Raw genomic sequence first — 20,225 nt, 5'->3', positions numbered from 1 at the left:
GTTAGACACATTAATTATAAATATAGATGGAAATGTTTAAAGCTTCCTGAAGCGTTTGGACACCCAATTTTCATTAATTTTAATGAGAACTGGGCATCCAAATCCCTTATGTGGCTTTGAGCCATAAAGCTTTGTTTGACCCCCAACTCTTCAATTTAATAGCAAGATTTGCAAATATGTTATAAATCCTGCAGACTCCTGAAGTTATGCTACGGCCATTGTTCTCTACTGAGGATGGTTTGGCTGGTAGCTTCAGAGGTATTTATAATAAATTCATTTAATCTGTCTCATTATATCCCCCCTAGCACTTTGTACTTTTTGTGCCACATGATGCCTGACTGAACCCTAAAGCTTTATAGTTTATGACATAGAAGCTTTGATGCTAGAGACTGACAGCTGCATAGAGCAGGCCTGAAATGAGCGGTTATTGAATTATCTGACTGTTCGATTAACAATGGTCTGTCTTTTGGAATATCATACAGCTAATATTCACTTACATGGCTGACATAAAAAAGTGTGTGTCTGTGTATGTGTGTGGTGGGGGGACAACGGTGAAAAAGAATGAGATGGAGAGAGGGAAAGAGAGAGAGAGAGAATGCAGCCAGTGGAATGCTACAACATTTATGGGCTGCTTGGAACCACAGCTCCTTTAAACTCAGCACCATTTCAAAAGCTTCAAACCTTGCACCCAGTGTAAGGTAAAACTCTGTGTGGCTGTGGAGATAATCATTATTTAGATGGATGTCAGGAATGGTTTTGGAAATTCAAATTGAGTTAAAAGGTACCAAGGGCCTTTACAAATATGCAGCTGAGAAATGCTGAATTATCCTGCTAAAGTTACCTTCAAATTCTGAGTGTAAAGGAATGCCTTCACTGGACTGACCAGCTAAAAATACACTCTGCAATTGTGGCCATTGTCATGGAGATGAGACTTAGTGAAAGGATATATATTTATTATGAGGGATGAGGAAATGAGATTCAGTCTTCGTCATAATTGTGACCCTGGCCATGATGCCATCTGCAACCATAGTGGTGGTTCTAACGGTAAATACCAGAATTGGCTGTTACTCTCAGAAGTCCTCAACCCCCAGCTCCAGAAATGGAGGGCTATTCCAGGAGGAAGTCAGTGCCTCATAGGATTATGCTCTAATATAGTTCAGGCAAAACTGTGGATTGAAACTGTTTTTCACCAGAAAGCCAATATGACTCACCCCAAACAATTCCAAACATACAGAATTCAACAAATTGTTTCACAGAAAGAAACATTTTCAAAAAGTCCAAATGTTTTCATTTTCCACTTTGTAATCACATTTCTTTCTGATTGCCCCAAAAGTAAAGGAAAAGATGTCCCCAGAACAAAATGAAACTTTTTCATTCCCTTTTTTATGTTTCAGTTCGACCAATGAATTGAAAAATCAGTTATTCACCTGGCTGTCCGCAGCTGCAGTGACGTGGAGCAGGCATCTGTCATTCTGGCAGTGGCCATAGCAACAACATGAAATACCATGTCTGAGCCTTTCAAGAGGACTCCCGATTCGCAGTAAAATTAAACAGGGCTTGAATGTCCAGGTCTCTTTGGCTACTCCAGCCAATCAGAGAGACTGAACGGAAGACACTTGCCTCGCAGCAGGTTATTCCATAATTAGCCACAGGTGAGTTTTTTGCCCCTTCCCCAGAGGAAGAGCTGTTTGGCAATTTTCAAGGAGAGTGTTGTCTCCTCCCTCCCATTAGAAAATGTCAGTTTGTCAAAAACTAGATATTTTGTGGGAACTTGCCAATTTAATACATCTTCCAAGGGATTGAAGAGAGGTCTTAAATTTTGCTGCTGGAAACTTGCCTGCTTTCCTGCCAGCTTGGTGCCTGGTTGCTTGCCAGTCTATCTGGATTATGGTTAGGGGCTTACGGCTTCCAAGTGTCCTTCTATAGAGTTAGGAACTTGAAAGTCTGGGGAGTCTAGAAGTCCTGGGAGCTTCAGCTGTTCTTAGATCCAAGGAGCTTAGCAGAATTGTATTTTAAAATTTTCTAAGTGCAATGTTTGATTGTTTTCAAACTTTTTAAAAATTTCCCTTCCATGGGAAATGTTATGATTTCTACTTTCTACTTAGAAGCAAATTTATCCACCCTCATAAACAATGTTAGAATTTCCCACAAAAAGGGAAGTCTGACATTCAGTGAACAGTTCTTTGACGTATGTGGTGCTGCCCATAATTAAAGAAGGGATATTCTGGGGCGCTTGTACATATGATGGGGGTTTAGTCCTTGGGGTTGCATTCTATTCCCCCTAAATTGAAATGCTGGGGGTTTAACTGAAACTCACTATTTCAATTTATGGGTTTATGTCACTGTTATGGTGAGGGGCCCAATCCTTTTTTATTTTTCTTTTGGCAGAACCTGCCTGCAGCTGGGGGGCAAGCTGCCAGCAAGCCAAGCAGCCCCTGAGCTGCAAAGGGCCCCAGTCCTTCACTCCACAGTGGCAGGACCCCCTGGAGCTGCCCAGGTGGGCTGCTGGCAGATTGGGTGCTGTCCAACTCTTCCCCAACCCTGAGCTGGGGCAGCACCTTGCCTGCTAGCAGTCTGCCCAAGCAGCCCCAGGAGGCGCTGCTGCCATAGAGAGAAGCACCAGAGCTGTCACAGCTCAGGGGCTACTTGGCCTGCCAGCAGCTCGCCCCCTGGTTGCAGGAGAGGAGGGCAGACTCTGCCAAAAATAAGCAAGGATTGGGCCCCTCACTGCTTCTGCCTTCAGCAGGCACCTGCAGAAGGCAGAAGTGGTGAGGGGCCAAACCTTTTTTTTTTTCTGTGGAGCCAGCCCACCTCTCCCATGGTCAGGGGGTGAGCTGACTAATAGCTACAACACATTTTTGCAAAGTAAACTACATCAGGACGTAGTTTAGTTTGCAATGATCCAAACTTATTTTAAAAAACCCCAAACTCTTGCATGTGTACAGCATGTTTCCATTAAGCTTCAAAAAGTGACATTTTCATCATGTGTACATGGTAATGGTGTCATGTGTACAAGCGCCCCTAGACTAGACAGAGTTTCAGCATGATCCAGTGTGTCAGTTCCTGTATCCTCTCATCCTTTCATAAGAAGAATAAATAGATGTGCCATTGTCCACCAGTACATAGCAAATATTCTGTGCAGTGTGTATGCCAGTGTGTATATATGGTTTTAGATGGATTGGTCACAAAAGTTATGATCAAATTACCAGTAGTGCTCTTCAGCTCACCCAGCTTTTCCTATTCTGAACTGACTTCTGCCAATGCCCCTTGTGGTCATGTGAGAAGGTCCTAACTCTCTTTGCCTGTGGCCTTGTATTTATGTCATTATATTCTGCTTACCCTGCTTTTTCTGAGGACATAGTTCAACATCCTTAGTATTCTGGATGATCTAGTGTCCAAAATAAATCCTCTTCTTTATCTCAGCCTCATCCTTTCTTTGCCCCAGCAAAAGCCTGTCTAAGTTACAGTTTATATCGTGATTTAAGGAGCACTCTTGTCCAAGCCTGAAACAGGTGTGGGCATACACATTTCTGGTATGATGCACACAGAGCTGAGGCCCAGCACTAGTAACATGACACATCTGGGGCAACATTTCTCGTCATAGCTGGGACTGACACAGGAGCCACATCTACGCAAGATGCTACTACAAAGTTGTCACTGTACATTCATTTAGTACTTCTATAAACAAGTACTAAATGAATGCGTAGTAACTCAAGTTACTGTGCAGCAGCACTGACTAATGGCTTTTTTGTGATGCTACTTCGCAGTAGCCTAATATTACTGTGCAGTAGTGTTGCATCATGGGTTTTGCCATGCAGTGCTACTATGCAATAGTATCGAACAGGCTACTGCTCAGTCAGCATCTTGTTCAGACAGCCAGAATCGAGACGATTGTATCTGAGAGAAGGTATCTGATGTATTTTAAGGTATTGGCCAAAACTTATGCAAGCTGGTGCCTTTGAGTATAAATTATATCTCTCTACACCAGGTGCTCCCACTGCACTGAGGGAAGAGAAGCCTCACCTGAAGGAAGACATGTGGTTTTGCTTTTACCTCCTGTTCCTTAGGCATTTGTCTGGGTGAAGGCATTTCAGCAGCCAGTCTTCTCACAGGATGGGCTTGACTGTCCCAGAGAGACCTTTATCCCAAGCCAAAGGCGCAGCAATAGTGCTGTCCTCACCCTCTACAGTTTCCCCAGCAGAGGGAGGTTTCAGCTCTTTCCCACCACTGCAGTTTCACCCTTCAAGGACCCCCTTCCTGGGTGGAAGTTAAGGCAGAATCTAATCCACCCTGGCTTGGATCTTCATGTCTCTTGCTTCTAGATTCAGCTCTCTTCAAAATATGGTATACCGTACTCTTGCAATGAGCAATGGCATGTCCAGGAAATCTACTGGGTAGGTAAACACTCTTCTGCCAGGACTGTCTTTGTAGACCTATAGTATCAGGATATTAAAATCCAGCAGCAACCTTCACAGGATGTGGATGTGAGGAATGTTAATACCACTTTCTTGAACTGTGTCACAGACCTGGAAGTCAGGTTGAGAAATTGGTGCTGTGTTCAAGCATGTATAGAGCACTGCACAGCAGAAGTCTGAATCTGAAACACTGAGGGAGGTATACTAAAGAAGCTCTTCAGTTGCCTGCACACCAGTGCCAGAAGCTCAGGCAATAAAAAGGAGGACCTAGAAGTGTGTGTGTGTGTACACACACGCACACACGTGCACACACACGTAGTCAGGCTGACGAGTCCAATCCAGGATCAACAGACTCTGTTGCAAATTGGACACGTGTTTCCATGGGGGGGTTCATAGATTTCATAGACATTAGGGCTGAAAGGGACCTAGGAAGATCATCAAGTCCAGCCCCCTGCCCTAGGGGCAGGAAGTCAGCAGGGATCATAGGATCCCAGCAAGATAAGCATCCAAATGTCTCTTGAAGGCGTTCAAAGTAGGTGCTTGAACCACCTCTGGTGGCAGTCTATTCTAGACCTTGGGGGCTCAGACAGTACAGAAGTTCTTCCTTACATCCAGCCTGAAACAGTCATGGAGGAGTTTGTGACTGTTCAACCTTGTCATCCCTTGGGGCGCTCTGGTGAACAAATGTTCCACCAGATCCTGGTGAGCATCGCTGATAAACTTATAGGTGGCCATCAGATCACCCATGAGCCTGTGCTTTTCCAGGCTAAAGAGTCCCGTGGCTCTCAGCTTCTCATCATAAGGTCTATTTTCCTGACCTCTAATCATGTGTGTGGCTCTCCTCTACACTCTCTCAAGCTTCTCCACATCCTTTTTGAATTGTGGAGCCCAAAACTGGACGCAGTACTTCGGTTGCAGCCTCACCAAGGCCGAGTACAAAAGGAGAGTGACATCCTGGAATTTACTTGAGAAGCATCTATGGATGCAAGCCAGTGTTTTGCTCGCTTTACTAGCTGCAGCATCACACTGAAGGGTCATGTTCATCTTGTGGTCAAGCATGACCCCCAAATCCCTTTTGTCTGTAGTGGTAGTCAGTGTAGCACTGCTGAGCCTATAAGGATACTGCAGGTTTTTTCTCCCAAGGTGGAAAACCTTGCATTTTTCGGTGTTAAACACCACCAGGTTCTCGTCCGTCCATTTTCTAAGCCTGCCAAGGTCTGCCTAAATCACCCTTTTGTCCTCAGGTGTGGATGCTTTACCCCAGAGTTTGGTGTCATCAACGAACTTGGTCAGTCCACTTCGGACACCAATGTCTACAACATTAATGAAGATGTTAAATAGTATAGGCCCTAGGACAGAGCCTTGAGGGACCCCACTGGTGACTGCGCACCAAGACAATTGACTTCCGTCAACCACCACCCTCTGGGTCCAATCGCGAAGCCAATTTCCCAGCCAGTGCATTGTGGTGGACCTGAGGCCACAGTTAGCCAGTTTTGCCAAGAGGTGATCATGGGATACCAGCTTGAAGGCTTTTTTAAAGTCAAGATATATGACATAAATCTTTTCTCCCTTGCCCAGGTGATAGGTTACCTGGTCATAAAAGGAAACGAGATTGGTCAAGCAAGACCTACCTGCAACAAACCTATGCTGGCTGTCCCTCAGGATGTTGTCATCAGACAGTCTGTTAAGGATGGCCCTTCGATAATCTTTTTCAAGACCTTCCCTGGGATAGAGGTCAGGCTGATGGACCTGTAGTTTGCCAGATCCACTTTCCTCCCTTTCTTGAAGATAGGTACCACATTGGCCTTCTTCCAGTCTTCGGGCACTTCACCAGAGCACCAGGAGTTCTCAAAGATCTGTGCCAGGGGCTGGGCTATGATGGTAGCTAGCTGCTTGAGTACCCTGGGGTGTAGACTGTCAAGGAGTTCCTCTCAAGGTGTTCCTTCATGAGGTTAGCATTGATAGAGGGTAAGGAATCTCCCTCACCTGGGCCTCCCTGTCCTGTAGTAGGCAGGGGTGTCCCATGGGACTGGTGGAAAACTGACGCAAAGTACCCACTTAGCAAGTTTGCTTTTTTCTGGGTGTTGGTTGTCAGTTGTCCCATCTGGGTTAGCAGGGGTCCAAAGTTGCCATTGCTTTTCCTCCAGCTCCCTACATATCGAAAAAGGACTTTTTATTGTATTTGATATTTGTAGCTAGCTGGAGTTCCATCACAGCCTTGGCTTTCCTGGTTCACTCTCTGCAGGTCCAGACCAATGCAGAGTATTCCTCCTTGGTGGTGGATCCAGTCCTCCATCCTTTGTAGGTCTTTCTTTTAAGATGCAGGAGGTCTGCTAGTTCCCTGGAGAGCCAAGGGGGCTGTTGTGCCCTTTTGCTGCCTTTCCTCCGAGATGGGATAGACTTAACTTGTGCATCCAGGATTGCTCTCCTGAGGAGCAACCACTCGTCCTGGACTCCCCTCCCCTTTGGGTTGTGGCCCTTTAGAGCCTCACTGACAAGCCTCCTTAGCTTGTTGAAGTCAGCTTTTCTGAAGTCAAGGACTTCTGTATTACTGGCTGACTTGCCAGCTTTATGGCGGATGGTGAAGGTGATCAGCTCGTGGTCACTGAACCCAGCTTCCCTTTGATCGTTAGGTTGCTGATTAGGTTGTCCCCGGTTGCCAGTACCAGGTCGAGCAGCAATTTACCTTTCGTTGGCCCGTAGACTTCCTGCATCAGATAGAGCTCGTCCATGCATGAGAGAAAGCTTTGCTACCACTTGGATTTGGCTCAGAGCTCTTCCCATGGAATGTCTGGGTAGTTGATGATCATGCACCAGGAGCGTGCAGCCTCAGCCAATTCCCTGGTGAACTCCTGGTCAAGGTCTTGATCCTGGGTGGGAGGTCTGTAGTAGACTCCCACCATAGTGTCCCCTGTGCCGTGTTCCCCACAGATTTTAACCCAGAGGGTCCCAAGTCGTCTGCCCTGGGGGCCAATGTCAGCTTGCAGGGACACGTAGCTTTTCTTGACATAGAGAGCTACACCCTTTTGTCCACTCTCTCTCTCCTGTACAGGGTGTAGCCGTCTATACCCATGGCCCAGTCATGGGTGGAGTCCCACCATGTCTCCGTTATCCCTATAACATCATCATTATTTGTGTTTAGCAGGAGGACAAGTTCCCCCTGTTTATTTCCCAAGCTCCTGGCATTTGTGTATAGGCACGCAAGTGTCCCTTTGGAGGCCCTTGCCTTGCCCACTGTTCATTCCAGGGCTGGGGAAAGGGTAGGCTCCCTTAAGTGCCTTGGCCTGCTGGCTTTGCAAGGGTTGCTCAGAGGGCCAGCAGTGACAGTAGTCCCCGCATCCCCCAGCGGGCTTAGTTTAAAGCCCGGTGGAGCAGGTCAACCAGTTTGGCTGAGAAGAGCCTCCTCTCCAGCACAGAGAGGTGGAGGCCATCACTTCTCAGCAGCTCACTGCCTCTCTCTCCAAAGACCAGAATGTGGTCATGGAAGCCAAAGCCTTCCTGATGACACCAGCACTGCAGTCTTTCATTCACTACCTGGATCCTCTTCTCCCTCTTCAGCCCATAGCCTGAGACTGGGAGGATCGATGAGAACACCACCTGTACCCCCAACCTCTTAAGCCCCACTCCCAAATCTCTGTAGCACTTCATGACCCAGCTGGAAGCGCTCTGAGCTGTGTCATTTGTGTCCACATGGATAAGAAGCATAGGGTAGTGGTCAATGGGCTGGAGGAGTTCAGGGATCTTCTCTGCAATGTCTCGGATTTGGGCTCCTGTGAAGCAACAGACTTCCCAGGCTAAGGGATCAGGGCAGAGGATTGCCCCCTCAGTCCCCCTCAGGATGGAGTCTCCCACAAGAAACACTTTGCATTTTGTCTTAGGGAGAGCAGGGGCGGTAGCTACAGTACAGCCTGTGTTGCCTGCAGGAGCTGACAACTTAGCAGGCTCTGCTGGGCTGCAAGAGGTTCGTACCTGTTGCAAAGCTCCAGCAGGATGGGGACCTTGGTGTGCTGGGCCTTGAGGCCCTCGATCACCTTGGTCCAACCCCTGGGCTGGACAGCATGGGAGGTCCTCGAGTCCTCCCTTGTCCTGGAAGGTGACCGTGGTCTACCCTCTGCCTCCCGGGGGAGAAGGGCCTGGCAGTAGGAGTCAATCTCCTGCTCACAGTCTCTGATGGCACACAGTCTCTGGACTGCAACCTGGAGCTCCTCCAGCTGGGGCACCAGAGACCCCAAAAGGGAGCAGACCTCACAAGGGGAGGTGGCCATGCTCCCAGAACCCAGAGCCTGAAAAAATGACAGGCAGCCCCCGCAGCCGAGAGCCAGGGGCTCTGTCTGCGTGGAGCCTGGAACCATGGACTCCGTCTGGGTGCAGGCCTCCGAGGTGACAAATGGGGAGGCCACAGACCCCAAGGGGGCCTGAGGGGTGAGGTGTGTGCCCATCCGTGGCATGCCACTAATAGGTCAGCTACGGCTGGGACTGCCTACCCTAGCGGGCTCACAGGCAGGGCCTTGGGCCCTCCCATGCACCCTCCTGTGCAAACTCCCATGCTAAGTCACACACTGGGTCCAGGAGCACACCTGTTTGCATGGCCTATTCACAAGGCTCCAGTCACGCGGCTTCCTGAGCTAAGTAGGAACCAGGTTGGGGGGGCATGACCCTCCTCAGCCCACTCAGCCCACTCCCAGCTGTCTAGGTCCCTCCCAACACAGGCCCCTGCTTACCTAAGGGCAGGCCAGGGCTCGTCGGGGGTCCTGGGGTCTCTCCTGGGGTCCCTGGGCTCACAGGGGCACAGCGGGCTTATACTTATGGGTCTTGCACCAGAGCCGGGACCAGTATGAGGCTTCTGTTGTTGCCAGGCCCTTTTTAAACTCTGCACATGTGCAGAAGGGCCGGCCGGTGCCTTGCTACTCTTGGGGGGCTAAGGGGGTTCCCTCCCCTGCACCAGAGGAGGGGGCAGGTAAATACTCCTCCCCACTCAACCTGGCTCGCGTGCTGGCAGCCCAGTCGTGTGGCTCTCTGTGGGACTGGGCCAAGTAGGAGCCGCGGCATGACCCTCCTCAGCCCACTCAGCCTACTCGCAGCTGTCTAGGTCTTTCCCACCATGGGTCCCTGCTTACCTGCGGGGAGGCTGGGGCTTGTCGGCAGTCCTGGGGTCTCTCCTGGGGTCCCTGGGCTTATGGGGGCACGGCGGGCTTACACCCGCATGTCTCGCATCAGAGCTGGGACTGGTATGAGGCGTCTGTCATTGCTGGACCCTTTTTAAAACTGGTTGGTGGCTCTGGAGTCTTGATTTGGTTCAGAACATGCTGTTTCTGCCATTCCCACTCTTCTATCTCCTGTTGTCATCATAAGGTTTCAAAGAAGTGAGACTCTTGTGGCAGACTCTTCCTCAATTTGGGGTGGTCCTGGGTGATAGTCTCCCATGAGTTGATGTTGATATTACATGTTTTCAAGTTGGCCTTGACGATGTGCTTGAAATGCTTTCTGTGCCCTGCTCTTGAGCATACACCTTGATTGACCTGGGAGAATAAAACTTGCTGCTGGAGTCTGGAGTCAGACATCTGGATGACATGACCAGCCCAGCGAAGTTGATGTCAGATGATCATCACCTGGATGTCCATGGTATTTGCTTGTGAGAGGATGCTAATGTTAATGTATTTGTCTTCCCACGGGATTCAAAAGACCTTCTGCAGATAGCACCAATAGTGACTTGAGGTGTCTCCAGTGATTTGAAGTGCCTCCTGTACATTGTCCACATCTCAGATCCATACAGTAATCCATACAGTCCACATCTCAGATCCATACCAGTTCATGACTGCTTGATAAACTATGAGCTTGGTTTCAGATCTGATGTCATGATCTTTGAACACCCATTTCCTCAGGTGTCCAAAGGCTGCACTTGAACTCTCAAGGTGATGTTGGATTTCTTCGTTGATGTTAGTCTTCTGCAAGACTTGGCTTCCTAGGCATGGGAAATATGCAGTGAGTCCCCCTGTAAATCTGAATTACCGGAGTTGGGGACTGCTCGCTAAGAGCTTCACAATGGAGGACTAGTCTTCTGAATGTTGAGCATCAGTCCTGTGGGGGAGGAAGGGAACAGGAGGTCCCTGGAACCCCACCACCCGGAATTAACCAATCCAGGTTACGCCCCACGGCACAAATTGCCAGGGCGGGAACACTCACACTCCACAGGTGCGACCGGGGAAGAAGCCTCGAGGCAGTTCCAGTCCCTATTAAAGGGACGCCGGAGGCAGCTGGGGGGAGAGACCCAGAAGGCAGCGGCGGTGAAGAGGGAGCCGTCGGGAGCACCCAAGCATGGGGAAAGGCAGCCGGCCGGTGCGGGAGGACCTTCTGGGGTCAGGGCAAACCCCACCGGGACCCGGGAGCTGAGGAGCAGCGGCCTCACCACGGATACTGACGGCGCAGAGCCGCGGAGAACGGCTCGGCTCGGGGAGAGCCGGCAAGCCGTATTCTTTTGAGTAGAGGGGCACTCGCAGCAAGGGAAGCGAGGCAACCATGTCAGAGAGGGACTCGGGGACTTTGCAAGCCCGGGAACAAATATGGTGTGGTGAGTACAGCTGGAGGGGGGGGGGTATCCCCAAGGTGGACAGGGATGGACCGAAGAAGCCGGTAAAAGGCACGGGTAACCTTCGGGCTCTGGGAATCCCTGGCTGGAAGCATTCAGTTGTTTGTTTCTCTTTGATTTCTGTACCTCGGACATGCCCCTGGCGACGAGAGGGAAGCAGGAGGCCGAGAGATTTTGGAGGTACAGGCGAGGGTGTAGGGGCGGTGGAGCCCTCGACAGCGTGGGACCCCTGAGGGATCAGAGTCTCATTTGTGGACTGGTACGCCCCGGATTTTATATCACTGAACCAGGAGATCATCAAAGTTGTGGCAGGCTGTTCGGAGGTAACCAGCTCACAAACGAGCCTAGTGAGGAGGAACACTCTGGGGACGGTCCCTTACCAAGAGGGGCAGAGGCTTCGGCACGGAGAAAAGTGACCGGCACAGCGCTACTCTTGGACAAGTCCCATTTTCTTTTATGCTTTGATAAAGACATTGATGATTGCCTGAAGATATGCTTCTGAGTGAACACACACTACAGCATCATCAGCATACTGGAGCCTAATGACTGAGCTTGGGTTGGTCTTGGTTTTGACTTGTAGTTGGCTGAAATTAAACAGTTTACCACCCATTTGATAGTTTAGCACCACTCTGACTGGAAGCGTGTTGGTGATTGGATGTAACATTGCAGTAAGGGATATCAAGAAGAGTGTTGGAGTGATGATGCAGTCTTGCTTAGCTCCTGCCTTAACCTCAAAGAGATATGTGAGAGGTTCGTTACTGAGACCTACCACTCTCATACCATCATAGAGCAGGCCAAGGATGGTGATGAATTTCGGTGGTCAGGCATACTTCAGAAGGATCCTCCACAGCACTTCTCTCAGCTGACAAAAGTCAAAGGCTTTTGTGATGTTAAAGGAGGCCATGTAGACAGGTTTATGTTGTTCCCTGCATTTTTCCTGCAGCTGGCAAGCAGTGAAGATCACACCAGGTGTGCCCTAAACCAGGGCCCCTTGATGCCCTTAACCAGGGATGGACAAAATGGCAGATATGGCCAGAACCAGACTCCATTTTTCAGGAGCCCTTGCCCACATGGCTCCCAGCTTGTCTCCATGGAGACTGGATGGGAGCTGTGCAGGCAGGGCATGCATGTGAGCAGGAAGCTGCTCTAGGGCTAGGATCTTGGGGCAGTGACAGCATGGGGCCAGGGCAGAGCTGCAATCCACTCCCTCACCGCCCTTGCCTGCAGAACCTATGGTCATCACAGGGGTGTGTGGGCAGCAGATCACGGTTCTGTCCTTGATCTGCCCCGTTCTATTAAGATCCCATGGTCCCCTGACAGGATGGGGTCCTGCCCACCCATCCTGCTCCCAACTGCAGTGCCATACCAGCTGCCTGGCCACATGCCCTGCCAGTGTGGGTACAGGGTGGATGAGCCAGGGTGCCCAGACAGCAGAGATGGGTTCACCAGTGGCAGCCAGAAAGGAGCTGCTGCTGCAGGGGATGCTGGGAAATGGAGTCCACCAGGGGCCTGATCTGGCCTATGGGCCGGACTTTTCCCACCCCTGCCCTAAGCCCACAGTAAGATTCTGGGAGGAGCTGTCCAGCAAGTGGAAGGAGATGGTTCAGGAGGGTTCTCACAATGATCTTCCCTGTGGTGGACAGCAAGGTGATCCCTCTGTAATTTCCACAGTCGATCCTGTCTTCCTTCTTGAAGATTGTCATGATCATGGTGTCCCTAAGGTCACCTGATGTTTCTTCATCATTCCAGATCCTTTAAATGAGCGTATGAAGCTGTGCTGTGAGCTTGTCTCCCCACGCTTGAAGATTTCATCAGGGATTCCATCAGTTCAGGGCACCTTGTTGTTCTTCATCTGCTTGATGGCTTTATTCACCTTGTCAAGGGTTGGAGGGATTCCAGGATCATCTCTGTCTGCATGGTGCAGGATGGAATTGAAAGTAATGTCATCAACAACAGTCTTGATTGAGAAGGTCTTAAAAATTCTCCTTCCAATGAGTATAGATGGCTCCCTTTTCCTTGAGCAGGTCTCCTCCATCCTTAGGTCTGGAGGGAGTCAGTCCCTGAGTGCTCAGGCCATAGATGACTTTGGTGGCACTGAAAAAATTGTGCATATCATGGACATCATCAAGATGTTAAATCTCCTTCTCTTGTCTTCCCACCATCTGTTTTTCATATCATGAGTCCTCCTTTGGACCTCTGCCTTGGGTTGCTAGTGATTCAATTTCTTTTGCTTGGAATTGGTGTCATTTTACCAAGCAAAAAAGGCCTTGTGATTTTGGTTGACCAATTTTGGAACTCTCAGTCATTCTCATCAAACCAGTCTTGATGTTTCCTGGTAGAGAATCCAGTGTCTCTTCACAGGTGCTGATGATGGCGGACATGAAGGCATCCCAAGTGCTGCAAATATTCTCCCATTGCTGCTGACTGGAATTCACCAGGTTTTTTTGATGCACTGGTGAAAAAATTCTTGCTTGATTGGGTCCTTGAGTCCTTCAATGTTGATCTTTTGTCAGCATTGCTTCTGCTGTAGCTGTTTGAATCTATTTGAATGACCTAACTAAGCAGATGAGTTGGTGATTGATTCAGCAATTGTCAGCTCCTAACATAGGTTGGGTGATCCGAACGTCTTTGTGAACCCAGGCATGAATAATGACATAGTCAATTAAGTGCCAATGCTCAGATTGTGGGTGTTGCTGTATTATCATAGATTTCCAGTCTCTGAGGCATGTGCTGAAGGACTCATGCTGTCCTGAGGAAAATGTTGGAGTTTCTATAGATGACCATTTTAACACAAGAAATATTAAAACTATTTTGGGTAATTTCCAGGGTAGGTGATTGCACCACCTCTGGAGGGAGTTTATTCCACAGTCTGGACACCCTAACTGTGAAGAAGTTTTTCCTAGCATTAAGTCTGAAATGGTCTTCCAGGAGTTTGTGGCAGTTACTCCTGGTTTTTTCCAAAGGTGCCCTGGTGAACAGTTGTTTGCCGAGCCCTTGATGTATTCCCCCGATATAGTAGTAAGCTGCTCCCAAGTCCTCTGTCAGCCTTCTCTTTTTTTTAGGCCGAAGAGACCCAAGTCCCTCAGCCTTTCCTCGTATGGCTTGCCTTGCAAGTCTCTGATCATATGGGTGGCTCTTCTCTGGACTCTCTCAAGTTTTCCATGTCCTTGTTGAAGCGCAGTGCCCAGAACTGGATGCAGGACTCCAGCTGCAGTCGCACCAATGCTGAGTAAAGCAGAAAAATCACTTCCCTGGTTTTGTCTGAGATGCATCTGTTGATGCATGCCAGAGTATTGTTTGCCCTGCTGGCTACAACATCACACTGATGGTTCATGTTCATACTATGGTCTATTATTACTCCTATGTCCCTTTCAGTCATGGTTCTAGTTAGTTTGGTGCCACTGAGCCTGTAAGTATGTTGGGAATTGTTCATCCCCAGATGGAGCACTTTACACTTCTCAATGTTGAATTTTATGTGGTTCCAATCTTCCCAACTTGTCATCCTGTCTAGGTCCACCTGTATCTGCAGCCTATTTTCAAGTGTGACCATGCTCCCCCATAACTTGGTGTCATTTGTGGACATGGCCAGTGAGCTTTTCACCCCCACATCCAAATCATTGATAAAGATGTTGAAAAGCACTGGACCAAGCACAACCCCCTGAGGGACACCACTGGTCACTTCTTGCCAGGACAACACAAAACCGTTTGTTAGAGCCAGCTTCCTACCCACCTAAATGTCGAGCAGTTAAGCCCGCAATCCTCCAATTTTCTTGGGAGAGCATCATGAGATACCAGATCAAAGGCCTATTGGAAGTCTAGGTATACAGTGTTGATCCTCCTCTCTTTTATACATGTGGTGAGCTACTAGAGCTGTGTGAAACACCATCATTTCATTTTGATGTCCATTTCACCATTTCAAAGGGCCAGTGTTTTGTTTCATCATTTTGTTTCATTTTGAAGCACTGTCCCATTTCATTTTGACAAAGCTGTTTCGCTGTTTTGACTCATATTGACATTTCACCCATAGGCTATAATGAGGAATTATGAAAATGCCTAAAACATTGTCAATTGTTGCCTGATTCAGATGCAAATTGCAGGGATGGTAGCCCCTTCTGAGGGCATGAAGCCTGCCAAGTTTCAAGGAGATAGATGCTAAGGTTTCTCAGAAACTGCACCTCAAAGTCTTGAAAGCAAAATTTGCCAACAGTGGCAGCCTGCTCTCATCCGGGCGCAGATCTGGGATCCCACACCCTCAGAGGGCTGCAGGGCTATCTGGACTTCTCCCAGGGGTGCAGGCTCCCTGATCTGTGCCCCGGATGAGAGGAGGGTGTCCTGTCACCTGGGAATGGCACTGGGCATGGGCTACACCCAGCACCAGAGAAAATTGCTGCTGCCGCCTGTCCCAAGCAGCAGAGGTAGTCTCCCCTCATCCAGCACGCAGATCTGGGGGCTTGCAACCCCAGAATGAACCCAGCAAATCCAGGCAGACCTCCTGGGGGTGCAAGCCCCTGGATCTGCACCCTGGATGAGTGGAGGTGCATGCTGCACCTAGCACTGGACAAAATTGCTGCTGCTGCAGCCTGAGCTTCCTCTCATCCAGTGCAGATCCAGGGGCTTGCACCCCCTGGAGGAGTCTGGCACAGCCTGGCAGCCCTGCTGGGGGTGAGAGCCCCCAGATCTGTGCCTTGGATGAGAGGAGGATGCTCTGTTAGCTGGGACTGGTGCTGGGTGCAGGCTGCACCTAGCACCAGAGAAAATTGCTGCTACCTCCTGTCCTAGGCAGCAGCAGCAGCTTCCCCTCATCTGATGCACATATCTGAGGGCTCGCACCCCCAGGAGGAGTCTGGCACAGCCAAGAGGGCTTACCAGTCCTTCTGCTACCTTTCCTCTTCATGGGAATGGACTTCTTTTGTGCTTTGAGGATTGTGTCCTTGAGGAATGACCACTCTTCATGCACACCTTTCACTTTTAGTCCTTGGTCCTGCAGCTGACTCCAAGCCAAAACCAAGACCATCCAACCAGTGCTTTTCACTCTTGACCCGCAGTGCCCTGCCCCCCACCCCAGCTATGCCAGAAGGGGCCAGCAGTGTCTGATCTCTATCTGCTGCACACAGGAGGTGGTAGCTGCTGAGCCTGGAGCAAAGCACAGAGCCTGCCTTCCCCCACTTCCCACCCCCGTGGGTGGCACACCCAGAGTGGAGCCAAGCAGAGCCCACAGGGGGTGGGGGCAGGGGAAGGATGCAGGCTGCCCACTGTGGAGCTCAGGGCTCCTCACCCAGCTGCCCTGCCACCACGGGGCCTCCATGGCCAAGTGGGAGGGACCTAGTGTGGGAGGACAGAGCAGGACAGGGAGACCCAGTGCTGCCACTGCCGCTGCCAGGAGCCCTGTATCAGCTGTGCTGCCCTGTCAAGGTGCCCCCTTTTCACCTGGCAAAAGTGGGAGCAGCAGGGCAGCGCAGAGTTGTTTCCCTCCCCAGCCCCAACTGCTGCCAGGAAAGGAGGGGCACCTCGCCATGGTGGCGTAACTGGCATGGTGCTCCTGGCAGCAGAAGCAGCAGCAGGAGCAGCAGCATCGCATCTCCTCATCCTATTCTGCTTTCCCACGCTGGGTCCTGCCTCCTGGGCCATGGAGGCTGCCAAGCTGCAGCCCTATGCCCACTGTGGGTACACAAATCTGGGGGACATGTACCCACCATGCCCCTCAGTGGGTTACCTCTGGCATCCAACCCATCCCTGGGAGTGCACACAATTTCAGGGAACCAGCCCCTTTGCTGCCCCCTGGATGAGCTGCCCATGGCTCTGCCCTATTCCCCAAGCCAGGCCCCACACCTGGCCCCAGGCTCTGGGCATCAGCCCAGCTGGGTAGCACCCCTAGCCTCAGCCCCAGCTGCCAACCCTGCCCCATTCCCTGCTTCATTGGGGTCACCTCAGTTGCTACCCCCCACATCCCTCCAACATTGCCTATGCCAACCTGACCCCTCACAGACTTATCAGCTGGGGGACTTGCTCTCCACCACTGCCTGTCTATATTCTAGGCCACTTGCATGTGTGTGCGTGAACATGCACATGGTGCCCCCTGTGTCCCACTCCTCCCAGCCCCAAGCAGCCCCTTGCAAGCTGGAACTCTGGCAGCCTGCAAGGGGAAACCCACAGTTTCTCACGCTTTTTCCTTTAAAGAAGAAAATTCGCATTTTTCTGCAGCAAATGGAAAACCCAGATCCCTGCTGAAAACCGGGGATCCTGGTTTTCCCTGATAAAAAATGGCAAATTCTTTAATTAAAACCCTAAAATCCATTATTAAAATAAAAGGCTACTATATATATATTGGTATCAGTTGAGCACAATGTTTTCTTGGTACATTTACAATTTTAAAGCAATTTGAAAGCCTACCAGTGTCTCAATCACTATAATAAAATAAATTGTAAATACCTATAAATGTTGGTATTTCATTTTGGGTTTTTTATCATGGAAAATTAGAGCTCCACCTGCCCCCTTAGCTCATCAGGATGTGGGTCCAGGTCCCTAACTCCCAAGCCACAGCCCTTCATTCCTGCTGGTGCTCCTCACTCCCCACTCACAGCCCTCTGGCCCTGCTGGTGCCCCTGACTGCCCCCCCCAACAACCCCTGTGGCCCCGCTGGTGTCCCTCATCCCCAAGCCCCCATGGCCCTGCCAGTCCTCCTCATTCCCCCCCCCCCAGCGCCCCAGCCCTGCTCGTGCCTCTCACTCCCCTCCCCTGAGCTTCCTGGCTCTGCTCGTGCCCCTTACCACCCTGCACAGCTCCCCCAGCACTGCTGGCACTCCTCACACTCCCCGCACAGCCCCTTCCCCCTCCCCCACCCCTGCCAGAGGGAGCTCCCAGGTACAAGGGCTACAGGGCCAGAGACCCAGGTCTAGGGCCTCCTGTCCCCTGCAGCAGCCCCTAAGCCCTGGCTAGTGCCCGTGGGAGGTGGCAGTTGCTGCACCAGAGCAGAGTGGGGTAGGGGAGACGGGGGCCAGCCCCTGTGCTGGCTCCAGCAGCCTTACCTGGGGTCCTGAGGGCCTTCCAGGGCAGCAGAGATGCCAACTGGGCCACTTGGAGCCTGGCAGACAGCTGAAGTGTGGTACTGGCCAGCCAGGCTCTGTTTTTGGCAAAGTATGCTACTGCTATGTGCACTACACTTCTTCCCTCTGCCTTTTTTGACACCTTTCAGTGTCAAGTTTTGGCACTGTGCTGCAAATTAGCAGTGCAGCAAATGCTTGCACATGCACTACATGCAGTTTGCAGCGCCTCAAATAGCTTTGAGGTGCCACGAACCACATGTGCATGCTCATCCAGACATGCCCATTGGGTGCATCTACTCATACAATTAAGGCAAAGCCATGGATTCTAGAGCACTTTGAGCTGGAGTACACTGCTCTGGGGTGCAGAGCTTACATGTGTGCCCAGGACAGAAACATTTTGAGCCAAGGCAAAGCAGGCCTGGGCTTGCAGCAGGCTCAGGGGGGTCAGACCTGGGTTCTGGATGGCAGTGGCAGGTGGCAGAGGGACTGGCTGGGACACAAGAGTGCTGAATGTGCAGAGCCTTGGGGCTAGGTAGCAGGCAGGGGTCTGGACCCCTGCTGCCTAGGCTGACCAGGTGCAAATTACACCTGCTGTCACTGTGTTTATGAGCGTGTGATCGCAGTTAATTACTCTGTTGTAATTACTCTGCTGGTCTGAATTATTTCTTCTTTGTGCAGAATGATATTTTACCACAGAGCTAATTAGTCAACTCAGCAGTAAAGTGCATGTGTAGATACACCCATCATGTATAACAGAATAAAAGTGGACAGCTATGGAAGTCTGAGACTGTCCAAGAGAGTCTGCCTTACCTACAGAAAACAATTCTAGACCATTAGGTGGATACCAGCATTGAGATGGACAGATTTTGAGTCTGGGAAAGGGGATTCAGAAGACCTGAACAAGAGGGGACAACATATTTCCCAAAAAAATATCTGGGGAAAGGAAGCAAGGATTAATTTTTATCAGAAAAGAAATATATCAATATTTTTTGCTAAAAAAATTACAAAGGCTGCTTTTAGGGAAAAAAAACCCCATAAATTGAAAATTTTGACCAGCTCATGTTAATATTTATATTTGTATTGAATAGTAGGTTTAATAATTATTAATGTATTATACAGGCAAAATATTAATGTTGGGTGAGGAGAAATGACACAAAATGTTCCTTCAACTGACAGGCCTTCACTGGTCAACAGATATCTAAGCTGTATGGCACCATGTTCCCTTTCAGTCTAGTGGTCTGAATTATTTCTTCTTTGTGCAGAATGATAGGATATTCATATCTAGAAAGTTCCAGGCTCACACTTGTAATGGTTTCTTGAGTGCATGTGGCAATATAATCAATAGGCAGCTACTACATCTAAAAAGTGATTCAGCTAAGGAGACTGTGGAAGGAGACATTTACTGGTAATAGTCACAGCTTCCAAAAAACATTGCATCACAGCTAGTTAGCCTTTCAGTTAAAAAGAAACTGTAAAACTAATGGTAATGGTGCCACAATGAAATTAAAAAAAATGAGACAACCAGGACACAGAATCTAATGTGGACCTTCTGCCAATTAATTATTATTAATGGTGTTAATTATTTATCATACACTGTAAGGACAAATACACAGGTCTGTAGAATGGGTGAGGGAAAATTTCTTCCTGACTCCAGCTGTTGATGAGTTCATTCCCTGAAGCATCAAGATTGATAGCTCTTGTCATTTGTATCCCAGCTAGCATATGTATTCTTCTTAGAAACCAGAACCTCATTTTCTCATGCTTCAGAATGTCACTTCAAAGGACTGGCTGCACAGAAATTGGATTTTGCTACTTGCTTTCAGACCCCAACAGTACAACATACTGATGAATATTGATCATGTTTTTTTAAAGCACCATAACCTGATAATTGGCTGATTACAAATACATTAAAATTGATCAAAGAGATGAGCAAGACTGATTTTCCTCATAGCATAACAGGATCCTTGTATTTTGGCCAAGAAAATCCAGAGGTTAAAAATTCCATACCTGAATTTGTCAGGCTAACTTACTGGTTGTGCCCATTGGCATGATATTTTTCATCTCTGTCTACAGTGTGGTAACCTTCATTCACACTTGTATTTGTTGGAGAACTCATGAGCATAGCTGCAGGGTGGCTCATTACATGGTTCATTACAGATACTAACCCTGGCCAACAACCCT

This window comes from Gavialis gangeticus, unplaced genomic scaffold, assembly GCF_001723915.1.
Source record: "Gavialis gangeticus isolate Ggan-Ray unplaced genomic scaffold, GavGan_comp1, whole genome shotgun sequence".
Lineage (NCBI taxonomy): Eukaryota > Metazoa > Chordata > Crocodylia > Gavialidae > Gavialis > Gavialis gangeticus.
The sequence above is the reverse complement of the archived record's forward strand: the minus strand, read 5'-3'. Positions refer to the sequence as shown.